Source organism: Bos taurus, chromosome 10, assembly GCF_002263795.3.
Source record: "Bos taurus isolate L1 Dominette 01449 registration number 42190680 breed Hereford chromosome 10, ARS-UCD2.0, whole genome shotgun sequence".
NCBI lineage: Eukaryota > Metazoa > Chordata > Mammalia > Artiodactyla > Bovidae > Bos > Bos taurus.
Window position 1 is genome coordinate 5,596,066 of NC_037337.1, and position 14,095 is coordinate 5,610,160.

General features: G+C 47.8%; 1 long non-coding RNA gene across 1 annotated transcript; it reads left to right on the forward strand.

Annotated features, from left to right (window-relative positions):
- Positions 1 to 1,314: 1,314 nt before the first annotated feature.
- Positions 1,315 to 13,701, forward strand: LOC132346324 (uncharacterized). Its single transcript, XR_009496116.1, has 4 exons — positions 1,315 to 5,036; positions 7,663 to 7,740; positions 11,890 to 12,599; positions 13,030 to 13,701. It is a non-coding gene; the product is annotated as an uncharacterized lncRNA (long non-coding RNA).
- The last annotated feature ends 394 nt before the right edge of the window (positions 13,702 to 14,095 follow it).

Here is a 14,095-nt window from a genome sequence, read left to right on the forward strand (position 1 = left end):
TTAAGCCAAACCACAAAATGTACCTGTTCCAACCCACATTATCAAACTATTTTCAGTAGTTCTTCATTTAACTCCCTTCCGTGATTTTCCATTTCCTCATATCCCCTTTCTGCTCTTCCTTTAAAAGCTTCAGTCACCTTTTTCCCAGTTAGAGTTGAGCTCACTTTGTACCTGAGTTTCTGCCCTACTGCCCTGGTCTGAAAAAAAATCTGCCTTGGTGCCTTTAACATGTGTCTGATGCTGGTTTTCTTTGACACGTCACACTTTTCTCTCTCTTCTGCTGTTTCCACAAGTTATTTAAAAATAGCAATACATCAAGCTCCTCCCTTTTTATTTTCAGAGATCTGTATCTTCTGGCCACTTCCCCTACAAATAGTCAGACTTTTTATTTTTAACTTTTACTCACACACATTCTACCTTGGCTGTATTGCACATTTCTCTGCAGTTTCCCTCCTGGGTAATTCTGTCTCTTTCCTGGCACTTTGGAGAGCCTCAAGTTTCCAGGTCATCCCAGACCCCCTCTATCCCTGTGCAGAGCAGAGTCTTGTAGGCCCATTCAAGTTCTCTGTCCTCCAGACAGACTGTTCCTGGTGAAAGGTTCTTATGATAGATGGAATTCAGAAATGAGAAAGGAAGATCAAGTGAGGGTTTACTTAAGCAGGAATATGCTCTCAAAGAAACAGTGGGCAGACAGATGGGTAGCTGCCCTGGGTTCCTATGGCAAGCCAGTTATGAGGAGTATGCATGAAGAACCATTGGCAAGAATACACAGAAGACCTATACAAAAAAAGGTCTTAATGACCCAGATAACCAAGATGATATGGTCACTCACCTAGATTCAGGCATTCTGGAGTGTGAAGTCAAGTGGGCCTTAGGAAGCACTACTATGAACAAAGCTACTAGAGGTGATGGATTGCAGCTGAGCTATTTCATATCCTAAGAGATGATGCTGTTAAAGTGTTGCACTCAATATGTCAGCAAATTTGGAAAATTCATCTGTGGCCACAGGACTGGAAAAGGTGTTTTCACTACAATCCCCAAGAAGGGCAATGCCAAAGAATGTTCAAACTACTGCACAGTTGCACTCATTTCACATGCTAGTAAGGTAATGCTCAAAAATCTTCATGCTAGGCCTCAATAGTATGTGAACCAAGAACTTCCAGATGTACAAACTGGATTGAGAAAAAGCAGAGGAATCAGAGATCAAATTGCCAACATTCATTGGATCATAGAGAAAGCAAGGTAATTTCAGAAAAACATCTGCTTCATTGACTACGCTAAAGCCTTTGACTGTGTGGATCACAACAAACTGGAAAATTCTTAAAGAGATGGGAGGATGAGACCACCTTACCTATTTCCTGAGAAACCTGTATCCAGGTCAAGACGCAACAGTTAGAACAGGACATGAAACAACAGACTAGTTCAAAATTAGGAAAGGAGTATGACAAGGCTGTCTATTGTCACCCTGCTTATTTAACTTATATGCAGAGTACATCATGAGAAACGCTGGGCTGAAAGAAGCAGAAGCTGGAATCGAGATTGCCGGGAGAATTATCAACAACTTCAGATATGCATATACCACTTCAGTGGCAGAAAGTGAAGAGGAACTAAAGAACCTCTTGGCGAGAGTGAAAGAGGAGAGTGAAAAAACTGGATTGAAATTCAACATTCAAAAAACTAAGATCATGATATCCAGTCCCACACTTCAAGGCAGACAAAAGGGGAAAAAGTGGAAACAGTGACAGATTTTATTTTCTTGGGCTCCAAAATCATGTGGATGGTGAATGCAGCTATGAAATTAAAAGACTCTTGCTCTTTGGTAGGAAAGCTATGACCAGCCTAGACAGTGTATTAAAAAGCACCACTTTTTAATCACTTTGCTGGAAAAGGTCCATATAGTCAAGGCTATGGTTCTTCCAGTAGTCATGTATGGATATGAGAGTTGGACCATAAAGAAGACTGAGCACCAAAGAACTGATGCTTTTGAATTGTGGTGTTGGAGAAGACACTTGAAAATACCTTTAACAGCAAGGAAAGGAAATCCTAAAGAAAATCAACCCTGAATTGGAAGGACTGATGCTGAAGTTGAAACTCCAATACTTTGAGCCCCCTGATTTGAAGAGCTGACTCATTGGAAAAGACCCTGATGCTGGGAAAGGTTGAAGGAGAGAGAAGGGGGTGACAGAGGGTGAGATGGTTGGATGACATCATCAACTCAAGGGACATGAGTTTGAACAAACTCAGGAAGATGGTGAAGGAGGGGGAAGCCTGCTGTGCTGTAGTCCCTGGGGTTACAGAGTAGAAGACAACTGAGTGACTGAACAACAGCAATAATATAGCATCCTAACCAATCACCTAATGCCACCACTTCAGTAGGAATTTTCTCTCTCTTGAGGCTATGAAAATTGGCTGCTGCTGCTGCTAAGTTGCTTCAGTCATGTCCGACTCTGTGCGACCCCATAGACGGCAGCCCACCAGGCTCCCCTGTCCCTGGGATTCTCCAGGCAAGAACACTGGAGTGGGTTGCCATTTCCTTCTCCAATGCATGAAAGTGAGAAGTGAAAGTGAAGTCGCTCAGCGGTGTCCGACTCTTCAAGACCCCATGGGCTGCAGCCCACCAGGCTCCGCCGTCCATGGGGTTCTCCAGGCGAGAGTGCTGGAGTGGGGTGCCATTGTTACTGCCTGCAAAAGGGTCAGGTCTCCTTTCAGCCAGCCCACTAACAGTGTCTCCCACTCTAAGAAACCTTATTCTCCTCTCATTCATTCTCATGCCTGGAAATTCTTTTCCAATGGGAACATGGACCACGACAAGAAGTTATTCCTCTCTCTCTTTGTTCGTGCGTTATTTTGGGGGTGTGGAGTGGGAGGGAGGTATCTGTTTCTGTCTTTCTCTGTATTGCCAACAGAGGATGAGTTGATTGGATGGCATTACCGAAGCGATGGACATGAGTTTGAGTAGGTTCCGGGAGTTGGTGATGGACAGGGAAGCCTGGCGTGCTGCAATCCATGGGGTCGCAGAGAGTCAGACATGACTGAGCGACCGAACAGAACCGATATTGCTTTCATTGCAGAAAAAAGAATGAGAGCCAATCCCTTCCTCAAGCACTTTACTTAGACTTTCTTGAACTGTCTAAACCTCAATTTCCTCATCTGTGAAATGGGAGTAATATAAACACATCAAAAGACTTTGAGAAGATTAAGGATATGGTCTGTCCTTAAGTAGTGCCTTTCAGTCTCTCCAGCTGGTCCTAAAAGTGAAACTCAAGTACATTTTTCAGTGTTTTGTTTGTGTTTATGGAATAGTTTTACTTCTTTTTTTTTTTTTTTTAAAACAAAACAGATGTGCATTCAAAATGTTTTAAAATTCCACTTTGAAGAAATATCCCTCCTCCACCCCTACCCTTGCTGGGTAGGGTGGGGAAGAAGGAAAGGAAAAAGAAACCAGGAAATCAGTTGCTTTTCCTTCTGCCGGCAGTCACTCTCTCCCCTTCTGGGTCAGGGCCCCTCGCAGGGAAAAAAAGAGAGAGAAAGAAAAAAAGGCTTTCTACCCACGATTCAAATTAACCCCTTTTATGACCATATTTTCTTTCCTTCTGAATTGATATCTCCCCCTGCCACATGCTTTAGCCTTTGAAAAAACTGCCAGAAACGATTAGAACAGAGAACAAAAGGACTGCAGCCTCTGAAAGGTAGAGACTGCACACGTTTAAATTCAATCACCTCTTTTATTATGCAAATACCCTCCCCCTTGGATTCCGTCTTCCCTGTGTGATTAAATGGAGACTCTCTTAGGATAAATTGAGCACAGATGCAGAAATAAAGGACCCACATTTCTCAAGTCCCATTCCCTCAGAAGCCAAATAACTCTCCTCTCCACAGTCCCTCTTGTTTTCTTTGGAAAGTGGTCCATATTCCCCAGGGGAAAATAAATTTTTGAATCACTGTTCCCAGCCACGCGCTAAAACCAAAAAAACCCCCCAATTTTCTGGCTTCCTAGAGACTCTATCATCCAGGTTCAGATCTGGGTGGTGTTTCCTACCTGATAGAGAAAAGAATGGTCCACGTTTTTTTCTGAGCACTTTCTGTGTGCCCGGCACAGTGCCAAGCTCGCTCTCTGACCATTATCTCCTTTCATCCTCTCAACAGCTGTATGAGGTAGGCACTTGCTTGGATTATCTAATTCTGCAGATAGACTCTCCCAGGTGAAGTCACTCAGCTTGTTAGCCCCCAAACCAGGATTGAAACCCACAGGCAGGTTCACAGAGTTGACACCATGTGCCGTGCACAGAATCGCATGGGCTTTGGGGTGAGGTGCAAGACTGGGTTTTGTGCCCTGGACTCTAAGCTTCTGGGAAGCAGAGTCGAACATGAGGAGTGGCTTCATGTGCTCATAAGAAAAAGAATGAATGCATGGATGGATGGATTCCAATCTAAGAGCAATGCAGGATGGCAAGGCAAAAAGGACATGGGTTTTGGGGTTGGGCATCTGGGATCCAGTCTCAGCCATACTGGGGGCTTGTTGTGTGGCCTCATGCAAATTATCTTGCCTCTCTGGGTCTCTCCTTAAATTCATTCAGTAAGTGGAGCCAGAAACAGCTCCCTCTCAAGATCGTTCAGTTCAGTTCAGTTCAGTCACTCAGTCGTGTCCAACTCTTTGTGACCCCATGGACTGAAGCATGCCAGGCCTCCCTGTCCATCACCAACTCATGTCCATTGAGCCAGTGATGCCATCCAACCATCTCATCCTCTGTTGTCCCCTTCTCCTTCCGCCTTCAATCTTTCCCAGCATCAGGGTTTTTCTCAGTGAGTCAGTTCTTCCTATCAGGTGGCCAAAGTACTAGAGTTTCAGTTTCAGCATCAGTCCTTCCAATGAATACTCAGGACTCTTTTCCTTTAGGATGGATTGGTTGCAGTCCAAGGGACTCTCAAGAGTCTTCTCCAACACCACAGTTCATAAACATCAATTCTTCAGTGCTCAGCTTTCTTTATAGTCCAACTCTCAAGATTGTGGGGAGCATTAAGTAAACTAAACCATGGTAAGCTCTTTAAACTTAATATCATTTGTGTGTGTGTGTGTGCTGAGTCACTTCAGTTGTATCCAACTCTTTACGACCCCATGGACTGTAGCCCACCAGGCTCCTCTGTCCATGGGATTCTTCAGGCAAGGATACTCGGGTAGGTAGCCATTCCCTTCAAGTGATCTTCCCAACCCAGGGATGGAACATGGTCTCCCACATTGCAGGCAGATTCTTTACCATCTGAGCCACAGTTTTGTAGAGGGAGACAGCTCAGTGTCCAAACCAAGATGACTGAGAACAGAAGAGAGTGCTGTTATCAATGATGCCCAGTCAACTGGAATGCAGGACCATTCTCCATCTCAGCGTTCAGTTTATCCGCTGGCTTTCCTGAGAGCAGAAGAGAAACCCTTCAGGAGGAGGACCTGTGGGAAGTGATTTAAGGTCATTAACTCAGCCCTTTAGGCTTCTGACTTTGAGTACTTTGCTCTGTCCTCCCCACTCACCAGATATCTGGACTCCTTCAAAGAGTAGAGCCCTTTTCATCCCATTCCAGCAGTAGTTGGGATGACTGATGCCGGGATTTTAAATTTAATGTATTTGGATCTCTTTCCGGCTGTGTGATCCGGGACAAGATGCATTACCTCTCCAGGCCTGTTTTGTTCCCTACAAAACAGTGTGATGAATTCCCAAGGGCTTGAGCTGTATGAGGATGGTGTGCTTAGCATGGCTGCTGGCACACAGAACCCCTCCATAAGTGGCCATTTCCCTTCTTACCTTTTCCCGAACCAGGGAGACTGTTTGAGTATTTACTGAAATCCAAGCGTCATGTGCATACGTGCTAAGTCGCTTCAGTCGTGTGTGACTCATTGTGACCCTATGGCCCATAGCCCTCCAGGCTTCTCTGTTGCTGGACTTCTCAGGCGAGAACACTGAAGTCAGTTGCTATGCCCTCCTCCAGTGGATCTTCCTGACTCAGGGACTAAGCCTGCACCTCCTGCATTGGTAGGCGGGTTCTTTACCATGAGCGCCACCTGGGAAGCCATCAAGCATCACAGAGAAGAATAAAAATTAGATCAAGTTGGTCATGTGCATGCGTGCTGAGGTGGTCAAAGCACTCTGTTACATTTAAGTGGGTAGTGAACAGAAAAATACCTCTTTACGCATTCTTGTTGTTTCTGGTGATAATGGAAAGTGGAGCCCTGAGGTAAGCAATGCTCCTGAGCCTCCAGGGTGGGCCTGAAGCTGAGCACCACCCTTCTCCAGCTTCTGCATCCCTCTTCTCTGCCCTTGTCTCTTTACCCAGCTGTGCCCAGACGTTCAGTGGGGCTGGCAACCACCACACCTCTCAAGGCAACGCTTACATCTTGGGGCTCAGAGTCCACCCCCACCTCCCTCCCGTTGTGCGGGGTGATGGCACGGATGTGATTCCACACTTCCTCAGTGGCCTGAGCCCCCAGGTGCCTGCACAGGAGCCTGCTCAAACCACAGCCCGCTGGCTTGCTCCCGCCACTCCCCGCTGTCCCCCATCCTGTTCCCTGGTATCACCTCGTTAAAAGCATAGGATCTCAAGTCCTACTCTCTGAGGACCAGGCGCCGCGGATGGAATGCTAATGGCTGCAGGTGGAACATTTGTGTCCCCAACCCCTGAAACTCACATTTGAAACCAATCCCCAACATGATGCTGTTAGGGAGGTGGGGCTTGTGCGGGGTGATTAGGCCATGTGAGCAGAACCCTCAGCGTTGGGATAAGGTCCCTTACCAAAGAGAGAGCCAGCCCTCCCTTTCAACCTGGGAGGTTGTGAGGTTATAGTGAGGAGATGGCCCTCAGTGAGGAAGCGGGTCCCCACTAGATACGGAATCGCCAGGGCCATGATTTCCACTCTCCAGCCTCCAGAAGTCTGAGAACTGAATTTCCATCGTTTATAAGGCACCCGGTTGGCCTGCAATATTTCTGTTAGAGCAGCCCCAGCAGACTGAGACAGGACCTACCACTTAGGTGCTGGTGTGTCTGCCCGAGGCTGTGTTGCTGCCTCCTCCCAGAGCATCGCTGCACGAGCTCCTTGTACAAACCCCATCAGGCAGCTCCTATTACTGCCTCATTGTACAAACAAGAAAGCCAGAGCTCAAAGAGGCACACAGCAACTGAGACATCGTCCAGGGCAGAGTCCCTGGGACTCTGGATGCCCCAGGGCGTCTGCCCTGACTGATTCTGTTCTGGGTCTGTTTCACTGATTTGATGTGAAGAGCCTCATCCAGCAGGGATTTCAAAGACCCCCTCTGCAGGGGTGGGGCTGAAGGTGGGGGGAGAACAGCTAGGCTCTAGAGATCTATGGGTCATGAGAGATTGATGAAAGTGGGGGTCTGAGCCAGAGAAGAGCTTAGTCACGCCCCGTGGAAAGGCCATCAGTGTTTTCATTATTACTAGAGGCATAAAGAGGGGCTTCTCTGGTGGCTCAGGTGGTAAAGAATCTGCCTGCAGTGCAGGAGACCCAGGTTTAGTCCCTGGGTGGGGAACATCCCCTGGAGAAGGGTATGGCTACCCACTCCAGTGTTCTTGCCTGGAGAATCCCATGGACAGAGGAGCCTGGTGGGCTACGGAGTCGGACACGACTGAAAACTAACACTTTCACTTTACTACTTTTAGAGTCATAAAGGAGTGAGTTCTCTCAGCCATCCTCTGTCTGCTTGACTGCTGGTGGGCCTCCTAGAACAAGAGGAGCAGGTAAAGTGTCCTGTCTACGGTGGGGCAGCCACCATGCTTTGAACCACCCATGTCATTCTTTCTTTCCTTTCTTCTCTTTCTCTCTCTCTTTCATTCTAGTCTTCTTCATTTTTTTTATATTCACTAGTTGTATTTTTTAGATTCCATATATAAGTGAGATCTTACAGTATTTGCCTTTCTCTGTCTTATTCACTTAGCATAATACCCTCCAAATCCATCCACGTTGTTGCAAATGGCAAAATTTCATTCTGTTTTATGGCTGAGGAGAAGGCAATGGCACCCCACTCCAGTACTCTTGCCTGGAAAATCCTATGGACGGAGGAGCCTGGTAGGCTGCAGTCCATGGGGTCGTGAAGAGTTGGACACGACTGCGTGACTTCACTTTGACTTCTCACTTTCATGCATTGGAGAAGGAAATGGCAACCCACTCCAGTGTTCTTGCCTGGAGAATCCCAGGGACGGAGGAGCCTGGTGGGCTGCCGTCTGTGGGGTTGCACAGAGTCGGACACGACTGAAGCGACGTAGCAGCAGCAGTATGTACACCACATCTTTATCCATTCATCTGTTGATGGACGGTTGCTTCCATATCTTGGCAACTATAAATAATGCTGCTATGAACATTGGGAAGCATGTATCTATTCAAATTAGAGTTCTTTTTTTTTTTCCCTGATATATGCCTAGGGTGAAAGTGCTGGATCATATGATAACTCTATTTTTAGTTTTTTGAGAAACCTCCATGCTGTTTTTCACACTGGCTGTACCAATTTACATTGCCACCAATAGTGTAGGTTGGAGGTGCATTTCTGATGCAAGGGGTCAGCCAACCTGGCTCTTTCTCTAAACTGTAGCATCTCCAGAACTGAGGTCTCTGGTCTTTGTGGCTGCAGATCTTGGGGAGACCTAGGCAGTCCCCCAGCTCTGTGCACATGGGGCTCTCTCCTTTCCACCATCTGGTTCACATCTCCAAGATGGAACTTCTGGTGGGACTTCACCAAGGACAAGCCTTTCACTGCAGCTTTTGCTAAGGAATTTAGGACCAGACTACCAGGAAGCATCATTTCCCAACTGGACAGATTCCAAGATGGAAAGTGTGTTTTTAAAACTCGGGAGGTAATGAGAGCCTGGAAGTGTTCAGGAGACAGGACGGAGCAGTGCAAACGATGGCAAGCTGCTCTGCACCGTGTCTGTGGGAGGGGTGCAGACACTGTCTCCGAGTCCAAGCCTCGCTCCTGCTCCCATTGACCTTGACCCCCAGGGGAGTCACATGACCTTTCTGCTCCTCAGTTTCCTCATCTATGAAAGGAGGATGATCGGTTCGTATCGCATAGGTTTGATGTGGGGACTGAACAGTAGTGTACCCAGAGCATCGGCGCCTAAGGGCTGTGTAGACAGTAGCAGAGCAAAGGGACCAACAGGCATCAGGCCCATGAAAGGTCAAAGGGGGAGGAGGCAGGGATAGGAACAAAATAAAGTTTTTTAAAAGTTACCTTTAGATTTTTAGTTCTTAAATAGACAATTATATTCTGTGTTGGGGAAGGTGTGGGCCTTTACTGCTAGAGTGAAATACCCTTTTGGAGGACAATCCATATGATTTTTGTGGGATTTGGGGCAAGGGGGTCAGCCGTTCTAGGTCTCAATTTATTGTGTGAAAAATGAGGCTAATAATAGAATTTATCTTATAGAGTTGATAAGAGGCTAAAATGGGATAATGAATAAACTGTGCTTATCATGCACATCAAAATAAATGCTAAATACAGCTGGCTTTGATCATCACCACCAAAAATTTAAATGCTCCTAGGACCTAACTCATCTCACTTATAGGAACCTCTATCAGAGAAACAATGGCATAACAATATAAATCTTTGCACAAGCGTATTCAGGACAGAAGTTTTTATTTTTTCAGTAGTAGCAAAAATGTGGAAATAACAGAAATGTCTATCAACAGAGGAATGATTAATAAATTATAGGAATTACTGCTTCAGACTTCTATGAGGCTCTTAGCAAGAATGAGGAAGAGCTATAAATATTACCTAAAAAATAAGAAAATTTTAAGGGGAAAAACGAAGTTGTAGGGGAATATGTGTATTTCATTTGTACAAAGTCAAACAAAATATACTTATGTGCTAAGTCGCTTCATTTGTGTTTCAGTCTTTGCAACCTTATGGCCCACAGCCCATCAAACTCCTCTGTCCATAGGGTTCTCCAGGCAAGAACACTGGAGTGGGTTGCTATGCCCACCTCCAGGGGATCTTTCCAACCCAGGGATAGAATGTGCATCTCTTAAGTCTCCTGCATTGGCAGGCAGATTCCACACTAGTGCCAACTGGGGAGCCTGAACACAATTACAGTCAATGGCATACTATGTAAAGTCAGATGAAAGTGAAGGTCAATCAGTGGTGTCCAGCTCTTTGCGACCCCATGGAATTCTAGTCCCATGGAATACAGTCCATGGAATTCTCTAGGCCAGAATACTGGAATGGGTAGCCTTTCCCTTCTCCAGGGGATCTGCTGCAATATTCCAGCAGATTCTTCACCAGCTGAGCCATACAAGGGAAGCCCAAGAATACTGGAGTGGGAGCCTATCCCTTCTTCAGCGGATCTTCCCCACCCAGGAACCTAACTGCAGTCTCCTGCATTGCAGGCTGATTCTTCACCAACTAACGTCAGGGAAGCCCCGGATGAGTACAGATCAATACAAGGCAGTTACCCCAACCCCCGAAGAAGGCAGGGCTGGGGCTGGGATTAGAAAGAAGGAAGCGATCACTGTACACACTTCTGTGACATCTTAGTTTGTCCTTATGAACATGTACTATTTTGGTAGTGAAAAGAAAGAGCTTCTGAGGTCAGAGAGGTTGAGGCAGAAAAGACGGCTGAAGGAGGAGGCGTGCCGGGGGAACCTGCCGGAGCGGGGATGCGGGTGGGAAAGGCTGGAGGAGGCAGCTGCGTGCCCGGAATAGAGCTCCCTGCGGGGCTCCAGGAGCCTCATCACTCCACTCACGCTGCAAGCTCTGCAGACCCACGTTCTCCAGAACTCCCGCGCTGCTGCGCTCCTGCGGACGTCTGCTGTGGGCGTCCAGCGACGGTCCGTGTCCCCTCGTACCCCGGGGTCAGAAGGCGGGCTCGTCCCCTCGCCGCGAAGGCCGGCGGGCTGAGCGGCGGGTCTGGGGCCGGGAGCGCCCTGCCTCCCTTCGCCCTGCCGGTCCCTGGTCCCTGGCAAGGGCCTGAAAGGCTGCCGTTTCACCGGTGACGTGGTGGCCACTAGAGTCACAGTTCACTGACAGGGTGCTGTGAGAGTGAACGAGGTGGTGATAGGGGAAAACGACTGCTCAGCGACTGTGAGCCCCCCTGTCTGTCACAGCGGCTCCTGGGGGGTCGAGTGCATTTAAATGATGGCACGCCCTCACGCCTAGCTCCCTGCTGAACCCCAAGTCACTGCTGGGCATCAACCTCGTCCCCGTCCCCTCGCCCCCCATCCCCCCAACTCCCGTACCTCCAAAGCCATGGAAACACTTCCGTGTACTCCTCAATCCTGAGAACAACCGTTCTCAGTCCCGGCCGCACTCAGAACCCAAGGCCTGGGAAGCCTAAAATGCCGATTCCCAGGCCACCTCTGAATGTTGGGATGTGATCGGCTTGGATGGGCCTAAGCAGTGGGACTTGTGAGAGGCTCTTCAGATGATGCTGCAGTGAAGGAAAGGGGAGAGACCCTGTCCTCCCCCCAGACTGGGGTGTGCTCTCAATGTGTAGTTTCAAGGATGGGAGCTCCGCATGTGCTGTCCCTTGGCACCCTCTCCCCGCAAACCCGCCCCCAACCCCCACCCCGCCCAGCTTTCAACTCTCAGACTTGAAAGCTACTGCCCACAGCTGGTCCAGGCAGCTTTCTGTCCAGACTTACCCTCTTCCTCCCTCCATTTTTATTGTCAGGCTCTACTTAGCCTGGGGTTTCTTTGTTTTGTTTTCCCCGTTGTCCAGATTTTGTCTTACAGAGGAGCTCCGGGAAGCTGAAGCAAAATTCCGTTTCAGCTTCTTTTTCAGTAACAGCACCCTCTTCCTCCTCCTCAGGTCATCATCACTGGATTTACAGATGTGAGTCACCCTGCTGGTGAGAAGGCTGTTGGAAGAAAACTTTTTCTTTCTTTCTCATTTCAGCCATCTGCACCCACGCCGCCCAGCCAGAAAGCTGCACAGCCCTTCTCTTGCTGCACCTGAAGTGGTTCCACGGCGGGGAAAGGGTTCCCAGCAGTGCCCCCTCCTACCTTCTGGACCGAAATCATTATTCAGAGTTTGGCATCCTTTGGAATTTCAATAGAATCGACATCTTCATCTCTATTTTTAGCTTTTTCTTATCAAAAGCACTGTTCTCTCCTGCTACCATCTTTCTTGGAGACTGCACATGATTAAAATACATTTTCATTATAAACGGGAATAAGACGAAAGAACTTGTTCTTGATTGCAATCACACAGGATGAAATGATTTCCTGGTCCCTAGAAACTAGCTGGGACGACTCCCCTGGCCTAGTCATGCTCGCCGAGCTGTCACTGTGACACTGTAAATTAGGGCTTGCTGGTCTGCCTTTTCTATTTGCTTTACTGCAGAGAGATGAAAGGGCAGGGGAAGGAAAGTCATGACTTCAGGCTCTCCATTTATCCATTTTAAGCTTCACAGCAAGACCGTGATGTAGGTTTTATTGTCTCCATTTTACAGATGAGAGCACTGAGGCTCAGAGAGGGGATCTGGCTGATGCCACACAGACAAGCAGTAAGTGGCCGAGTGAGGGTGTGGCTGCTGCTCCTCCCCTGGACAAACACTTGCAGAGGGACTGACTGCTCTCAGGATGAAGCCGGCACTCCGTCACTGGGTACTGAAGGGCCCTCATAATCCTGAGATACTGGCGGCATTTTCCCCAAATTCCCCTCCCTTGCACACACCACTCAGCCACACTTTCCCGGGCTTCCAGGTCTTTTCATGGTAAGGTGAAGCCTTTCCTGTAGGAGAAGCCGGCGTCTTCTCCCCGCCCCTTTTCTCCGCCCAGTGAAAAATCTGTACTCCTCTTCCCAGTATCAGCTGAGATACCATTCCTTAAAGCCCTCCCGCGTCCCAGCTCCCCTCTCCAAGCTGGCTTCAGGGCTCCTCGTCCAGGGCCAGGTGCGATGGCCCGAGGGCAGGGACAGACTCCAGCCCCCAGTGGTTCTGGGCTCAGCTCTGACTCCTCCCGTTGGGAATCAGGCGCTGGGCACAATAAACCCCAGGGGATGACTCCATTCCTGCTTGTCTCCTCATTTTCCCAGCTTCCGAGGCAGCACGTCCTTCTCGAAGCTTCCTGCATCATCCTCCCGACCTAGCCTCCGAAATCCAGAGATGCACGTTCCCAGGCCGCAGTTTGTGGCCTTGCGTCCTCTGCCGGCCGTTCTGGGGATCGGCGGGTTCCAACCGCGCGATCTTGCAGGCTATGCTGCCCCCTGGCGGCGTCTCTAGGCGCTGCGGCTCTCTCTGGTCTGGAGCGCTGAAACCACAGGTCCAGGTTAGTCTCAGAAGGCAGATTCTGTTTCCTTTATTTCTAGCCGGGAGCTGGAATCCAGGGGAGGGTCGATGACTGGCTCGGTAATCCCAGGGCTTGGGAGCTGAGAGGCACCCTCTTCCGAGTCTGAGCTGAGGCCACTGACGGCCCGAATTTTCTGATTTTATCAATAGAACCAATGTAGGAGCATTCCAGAAAATCGGAGAAACAGAAAATTGCAAAGAAAATAAAGTTTCCCTGTAAATCCATAGACACCAACTTTTAACCATTGTGGTATATATCTTTCTGTACGTATCAATGCATTTTTTATTACAAAACTGGGTCTATAATCTATAGTTATCGTTCTTGTTTTTTAAAGTATTGAACATGTTGAGTTCAGAAGCAGAAGAAAAAACGGAAAACTAGAAAGGCATAAAGGAGAAAAATTTTACATTACTTAAAATCGCACTATCCAGAGAGAGCATTTCTTTCCAAATTACTTTATATTTTTGATAATCAATTATTATTTCTCTTGCAAAAATCCAATTCAGAAATTAAAAGAATTTTTCCCCAGGGAAAATTTACTCTTATACTTTGGATTACCTGATAATGACATACACTTTTTTTTTCTTCCTGGCAGTTTCTGAAAACATTCTCCAACCTCCCCTTTCCTTCACCTTCCTCGACCATTGCATTCATAAGGCTCCCAGGAGTAGCCAGGCCTCCTGTGAATCTGAGTGTATTCACCTGGGGGATTAATTTTTAGAAGTGAAATTGCTTTAAGGAGGGTGTGTGTTTTTATAAGCTTTGATAAATACTGCCAAGCTATCTTAGAGGAAAATTTGGACACCCACCAG